This window comes from Hemicordylus capensis, chromosome 17 (genome assembly GCF_027244095.1).
Source record: "Hemicordylus capensis ecotype Gifberg chromosome 17, rHemCap1.1.pri, whole genome shotgun sequence".
NCBI lineage: Eukaryota > Metazoa > Chordata > Lepidosauria > Squamata > Cordylidae > Hemicordylus > Hemicordylus capensis.
The window spans coordinates 16,033,123-16,040,429 of NC_069673.1; the positions used below are offsets into that span (position 1 = coordinate 16,033,123).

Genomic DNA, 7,307 nt, shown 5'->3' on the forward strand with positions numbered 1-7,307 from the left:
CTATAAAAAGAAGGGAGGTTTTCCAAGCCTTGCCTCAGGAGGCACCGGTGCGGACGGAAGAAAGGGAGGCAGCCGGCACCCACCTCAATGTGCTTCTCTCGGGCCAATACGCCCTGGAGTCGGGCAAGCAGGAAAAAGACCCCCCCCGCCCCCTGCCCAGGGGGTACCCAAGAAGGTACAGGGAGGAGGGGCCAGGCATAAGGCCAGGCTGGCGGCACCCTCGCCCGGCATGCCTTCTCCATCCACCAAGCACACAGTGGTGAAGAGGCGCAACCCCGACGTCCTCTGCACCCACAGAGCTCCACAGCACGCCTCGCCGGTCTTTTGAGCCAAGGATCAATCCAGGCCCACCTCTTTGCAGGCATCTCGAGGCCTTGTCTCGGCATCCAGGGAGCTGCACGGTCGGTACTGAGGGCCTCCTCGGTACAGACTGTGCTCAACGCTTTCCTGTTTCCCCAGCAGGGTGAGGCATGCTGGCCCCGTGCGGGGCGGGTGGGTTTGCAGAGCGGTTCAGATGGTGTTCTAGGGAGTGGGTGGTGGGAAGTCAGCGGGGTTGGCAGGGACCCCTAAGATTATAGAGCATCTTCAGACAGCGGGGGGGGGGGGATGAAGAGGAGTTCTGTGGGATCCAGAGGCCTGCTACCTTAACTCACAACCCTGAGAACACAACTGGTCCAAGGGAAGGTAAAACCACGGCTCCGACGTGGCAAGGCTGGGGAGGGTTTTTCTCCGCCAGAGACTCCGATGAGACACGGCCAGCCAGAGAGCAGAAATAATGGGCAAGATGGGACACGGGCGAGATTCAGAAGGCGGCTTCAGGTGTCCGTGGGGGTGCGAGGGAAGAAAGGATCACAGGATTTGGGAGTCGGAAGGTCTTCCAGTCAAACCCACCGCTCTGCGCGGGAAATGGCTACAACATCCCAGACAGGTAGGCAACTCCACCTCGGTCTGAAAACATCTGACGGAGCGCCCAGCACTGCATGAGGCAGGCAGTTCCACTGTCCAACAGCCCTGACTGGCAGGAAACCTCCTCTCATGTTTAGCGGAATATGGACTTCATGAAATCTTAGACCTGGCAGGGACTTTGGAAGCCTTGCTCTAGCCACCGCAACCCCTGACGCAGTGCGGGAAACCGACACCACAGTTGTCCAGCTTCTGCCCGGTTCTCTCCACCTGGCCAAGGAGAGGCCACCACCATATGAGGCGGGGTGTTCCACTGCCCAACGCTCAGGAAATCCTTCCTCACGTCCAGCCGGGATCTGCTTTTAGGCAGTGACTCCTGTGGGGGAAAGACCCCTGGGGAACAGAACACCACTGCATGTGCTCAGAAGGAAAAGGAGCCGGGCGAACGAGCAGGCTGCCCTCTTCAGCGGCTAATCCCCATTCAGCCATGCAACTCACCGGGCGACTCTGGGCCAGTCACTCAACTCTCTGCCTAAGCTACCTCACAGGGTTGTTGTGAGGATAAATATAACCATGTACAGCGCTCCGGGCTCCTTGCAGGAAAAGCGGGCTATAAGTGGAAGAATAAACTGTAATAAATAAATAAACAAACAAGACCTTTCCCTGTATCCCGCCTCCGGTAGTGGAGAGGCAGGTGCCTTACCGAGCGAGGATCTCTGTGCAACCCCAAAACTGGCACGCCGGGCAGAAGCCGTTTCAGACCAAAGGGGCCCCCATCTCTGGGCTGCAAGCCAGGATCAAGGCCTGTGCAGACGGAACCGCACCACCGAGCCCGGCCTGCAGCAGACCCCCACTTCTGACCCCTTCCGCCAGGCAGAGAAAAGCTCTGCAGCCTGCAACGAGTTGGCCTTTCCGAGTTCACACCCCATAGACTGGATCTTTCCCCTCCTTAGAAGAGGCCTTGGAATGCGGCAGGGGGGGGGCGGAGGGTTCTTAAGTATTTGGGGACCAAGTTTCTGCAAGGCTCAGTTTCATCAGCCCTAAGGGGGTCTCGGGAAGGGGGGGGGTCTTTAAAGATACCAGGAGGCAGTTCTGGACACAGTTTGCAGCATCCCCCTTTTCCTTCCTTCTCTCTCTCTCTCCAACAAGCTCCCCAGCCTGCCCTTTGGATCCTTCTTAAAGAGATACACCTCCTACCTTGGAAGACGGCAGAAACGGGAACGACCACCTACAAGTCCCCCCCACATATACCACGTCCTGCTTGCATGGCGGATTCTTGGGCACGTCTCTCACTTTGCAGGAGGAAAAGTTTAAAAAGTAAACTTAGCCGTAGGAGAGAGTGTGTGTGTGTGTGTGTATGTCTGGCAGGGGTGTGTGTGTGAGTGTCTGGTTTATTTCATTCTTCTCCACCCTGCAGATCTTTTAAACAAAAGTCTTGGGTGACTTTTTTCACCAAAAAGTCTGCCTGGGAAACACGTGGCAGCCGGGAGGATGCAGTCAACAGTATCGGGCCTAGACAGAGGAGTCCAGGGTTCCAGTTCTATGAGCCGCCTCATCCTGCCTCATCATTAGCTAAGCAGGGTCCACCCTGGTTGCATATGAAAGGGAGACTTGGTGTGTGAGCCCTGCAAGAGATTCCCCTGAGTAGGGGATACAGCCGCTCTGGGAGGAGCATCCAGGTTCCCGGGTCCCTCCCTGGCAGCATCTCCAAGACAGGGCTGAGAGAGACTCCTGCCTGCAACCTTGGGGAAGCCGCTGCCAGTCTGTGAAGACAAGACTGAGCCAAACGGACCAAGGGCCTGACTCAGCACATGGCAGCTTCCTCTGTTCCACCTAGTCTTAGAGCTCACGGGACGACCTTGGGCTACTCACCTTCTCTTAGCCTAACCACCGCATCCTAGAAACAGCCCTGCAAACAGCTCTCTGGAGGAAGTGTGGAAATGGAAATATAATAAAAACGGAACGACTCCTCACCCAGCGCTCCATCTGCCCACTCTTTCCAAAGAGAAAGAGGCCAGCTGCCGGTCTCTGGCCAGGAGGTAACCCCAAGCATGCTTGGCTGAGAAGCCCCCTTAAACCACTGGGGCTTACTATGGAGCAAAGAGGAGGCTTAGGCCTGGCCAGCACCCCCATCTCCATCGGGAACGAGGCGGCCTCCTTCCACTTCTATTCTTGGTCTATCTAGCTTTACACCACCCGCTCTGACTGGCAGCGACCCTCCAGGGTTTCAGAGGGGTCTTTCCCAGCTCGACCTGGAGATGCTGCCAGGGACAGAATCCGAGACCTTCATGCAAAACAAGGCGTCTGCCGATGGGCAGTGGCTCATTCCCATAAATTGATGCACGTACCATCTTATCCCGAGTCAGACCCTTGGTCCATCAATTGTCTACCCTGACTGGCAGCGGCTTCTCCCAGGTTCCAGGCAGGAGTCTTTCCCAGCCCTACCTGGAGTTGCTGCCAAGGAGGGAACGTCTGCACGCAACTATCTCCCACCCACCCCACCAGCAATACTCTCCTCCTCTCCTTTTCAATATCATCCCCCCGCGCCAAAGACATTTCTCCTCCAAATCTTGGGTTTAATTATGAGCCATAAGCAGGAGGGGGGGAGCGAAAGCCAAGCGCTTGCAACGGGGCAGTGCTAGCAGGGCTGCCACCCCGACTGGGATCGGCCGCTCCTCCGGCAGAGCCGAGCGCGCTCACAAGCCAGGAGGAAGTGCAGATGCTTCATTTTTGGAAAAATCAGGTCAGGCAGAGAGAGAATCTGATGCGGCACAGCCGCCGCCGCCGCCGCACGGAGCCTGCCTTTGGAGAGCCAGGGCCGAGGGGCAGCGAGACCAAGCCGAGGAGCAAACGCTCCCGCTGGGCAACTCTCAAAGGAGCTGGGCACCTGCAAAGAAGAGGCGGCTGTGCCCCCCCCCCCCGTGGACGCTGGGAGAAAACGGCAGGGCAAATTCACACACACACACCCCAAGCCCCGGAGAGACCCAGCGCTTGACTTGCACCGTGAGGAGCAGCTGCTGGTGCCTCACATGGCCAGGTCCGAGGCTGGCTCTTCTCCCCACAAGCGGCCTCTCTCTGGAAGCGTGCACGTGTACAGGACAGCAGCCGCCCTGGTGCATTGCAACACCCACACCGTCCCACAAAGCCAGCCCCACAGCGCGGGGTTCTCCGCTGCAGAGACGGTCCACACCATAACGGGGGTCAAAAACGAAACAGCCAAGTCATCCCCATGGAAAAGCAAACAAACCTTGTACCATGTTTTGGAAAGGCTAGAATGTCAAATGCTGGGTGTAGTCTTGCGAGCGGCACAGGACTCTTCCCCAGGCTGGAAGCAGTGTCTTCTTACCCAGTTAAAACTAACAGGCCCCTACACAGAAATACCTGGAGGTTGCCCTCTGGTTGCACAAAGGAAGCAAGAAGAAAACAGCAGATGCTTCGGTGTCCCAGAATGTCATCGTTCCTGGGTAAGACAGCCAGTCCGAAGAAGAGTCCTGCATTACTCAGAAGTCTGCACCTATCCCACGGATGAGCTTCCTATACAGAACGCCTTCTCTGACCTCCACATTCACAGTCCCTGACAAAGAGTCACCTGATTGCATCTGATGAAGTGGGCTATAGCCCACAAAAGCTTATGCACCAATAAATTAAAGTCTTTAACCAGCACATTTGTTTGGGGGTTTTTTTGGGGGGGGGTATCCTGCAGACTCACACAGTGACCCCTTTGGGAGGGGTTAAAAAGGACAGACTCCCCACCTGACCCATCACAATTCATGTTAAAAGAGCAGGAAAGGGGGAGACCCACCCAGTAACTACCCCGACTGCAGATCGCGGCGGGTGGGGAAGGAGTGACTGGCCCACTGAGGGGGTCTCCGGGGGCTTCTTATCTTGCTCCCACTGCCCCCCTCCCCGGAGCACCCAACTGCAACCCAGACCGCGGCCCGATCCCACCCAGCCCTCCACAGCACAGGGCACCCGCGACCCAACCTCTGCACTGGGGGCAAACGCCACTGGCCCGCCGGCAGGTACCACTCCGCACTGCCCCCCCTGGCCCCCCCCGGCCTGGATTCCTCCGGCACCCAAACTCCCGAAGGCAGCCCCCATTTCCAAGGGGCGTGGGGAGCTCCCTCCTCCTCCTCCCCCCCCGCGCCAGCCCACAGGCCGTACCTGCCTCTCGCTGCCCCTCTGCAGCCCCACACCCCGCCCTGCACTCCCCTCCCTCTTCTCCTCCTGCCCCACTGCCGGGGGGAGCCTCCTTCCCTTTTTTGCCCTAGATGCAGACCGCCGCCCCCCCCCCGCGCCAGACCCCCTGCGGGCAGATCGCCCCCTCCTTCTGGAAGCCCAGCAGCCCCCCCCCCCGCCCGCCCGCCCGCCCCTCCAGGGTGCGCCTCGGAGCCCAGGCGGCCAGGCACCAGCGCTCGCTGCCCGCCCCCCCCGCGGCGGATCGGGCCCCCTCCCGCCCCCCCTCCCGGCATTGCACCGCGCAGCACCGCCCCCTCCCGCGGCATGCAGGCATGCACGGCCCCCCGGGCTGGCCGGCCCGCGCGCCGCCCCTCCGGCCTTGCGTGGGCGCGCCCTGCCCCGCGGGGGGGTCCTTACCCCGCCCCAGGCAGCCCCCGGCCCCGTCCCGGCTCGGTCCGGCTCCCGCAGCACCGCGGCAGGCAGCTTTCGGGGGCTCCGCGAGCACGTGACGGCGCCCGGCGCCCCCATAGGCTGGGCCCGGCCAGGGCTGCCGGGCAACGTGAGCCCGCCCCCTCGCTCCCTCCTTCCCTGCACCTGAGCGAGGCACGGAGCAGCGCGAGGAGGGCCGCCTTACGCCAGCGGCGTAGCGCCCGCTCCAGCCGCCCGCCAGCCCGCCTGCGCCGCTTACGCCGCTGGCGTGCGCAACGCCGCGCCGCTCGCCTGCCTACCTGTGCCCTTCTCCCCTGCGCAAGCCGCGTAGCTCACCGCTCCCCCTCCCCGGCCAGCGGAGGGAAGGGAACGCCTCCTCCCCCCCCACCTCCGGCTTTGCGGAGAATGCGTAACTCTGCCCGCCGCCAAGGGTTTGTCCATCCCCTACGCCAAGTACGTAGGCGCCTCCTCCGCTTTCCCGGCGGGCGGGTGCCGCACCTGAGGAGCGCGCTCACGCAAAGTCCGCAGCGGAGCCCGGGCCACCATGGCCCTCCTTGCGCAAAATGCGTAAAGGAGAGAGAGAGAGAGAGAGAGAGAGTCCGGGCTCAATGGGAGGGGGCGGGGCAAAAATGGAAGTGTGCACAGGGAGGGGGGGCCTTGCAAAAGGAGAGGGGTGCACTGGGGGGAGGGGTGCACTTGGGGGAGGGGGCTTTGCAAAAGGGGAGGGGTACAAATGGGATCTTTGGGGCGTGGGGTGGAAAACTTGGGGTTAAAAACATGGAGGGAACGGGGGGGGGCTTCGAACGGGAGGGCTGGGAAGGACAGGGATGGGATGGGATGGGATGGGATGGGATGGGGGGCTTCCCGCAGCAGAGGCCAAGGGGTGGCAGCCTGTCCCACGCAGCAAGCGAAAACCAGCCCACAGGCGAAAGCCAAAGCAGGCCACCAAGAGCAGCAGGCGAGCCCGGAGTGTGTCTTCTTCCCGGGGGGCGGGGGGGAGCCAGCCCAGGGCGAGGGTCCTGCTGCCTTTTTTGAACCAGCCAACTGGCCTCTGTGGGGCAAAAGGTGCCGCAAGACACCAAGAGGAAATTCAGGGGGCGCCGAATGTTGGGAAACAAGTCACAAGGAAGAAGAGCCACCATGTCAACACTGAGTTCAGCTTGGACAAAACACTTCCCCTTGCCTGCAGAAACATCCCTGCTGCCTTGAGAAGCCCCTGCTCCTCCCGCACATCATATCTCACATGCAACTCTGCATTTGCAACATTTCTGCCCTAATGAGTTGCCTCCATCCATAGCATGGAAGAAAGCCCCTTTGGCCTTTTGTCCCACTGATCCGCAGGGCTGGGACCCCCAGGGGGTTCTCCCCTGCTAAGGGTGGAGGAAGGCAACATTTCTTAGTCTCTGCTTGGCTGTAGGGAGATTTGGGGTGGGTGGCATTGTTGGATCCCTAAAGGCCCCACTCTGGTAAGAGGCTCCCGGGAGATCCTGAACAACCATTGATTCCGCTGCCCTGGGCCCAGGTAAAAGACTGACTCATGGCACTGTTTTGAGCTACACAAGGTTTTGATATGTTCTTCCATTATGCCAATATTCATGTTCTGAATAAGCTTTGCTTAGTAATTAATCCCTGACTTCAGATTCCAAATAAAAGCCCTGCAGGGGGTCGATTGTGGGGGAGGAAAAACTTCAAAAGCCCAAAGAACAAAACCGAAAAATCCCCTGGAATAGAGTCGCACCAATGTGCTCATACAAAGATTCCAGCTGTAAGTGTTTTGGTTTGTAGTATTCAAGGAG

The 7,307-nt window shown here is 59.9% G+C and overlaps 1 protein-coding gene across 8 annotated transcripts in view; it reads right to left on the reverse strand.

Moving 5' to 3' along the window:
• Window positions 1–5,828, reverse strand: part of STRBP (spermatid perinuclear RNA binding protein) — a 48,901-nt gene extending 43,073 nt beyond the window's left edge. For 4 of the 8 annotated variants that reach the window (XM_053281649.1, XM_053281650.1, XM_053281653.1 and 1 more), the window contains exon 1: window positions 5,500–5,677. The gene's annotated coding sequence lies outside the window, so the exon portion shown is untranslated. Of the gene's footprint in view, window positions 1–4,284; window positions 4,471–5,499; window positions 5,678–5,810 lie in introns of those variants that run through there. The other 4 variants (XM_053281645.1, XM_053281651.1, XM_053281648.1 and 1 more) reach the window with 3 other exon arrangements.
• Window positions 5,829–7,307: the final 1,479 nt, after the last annotated feature.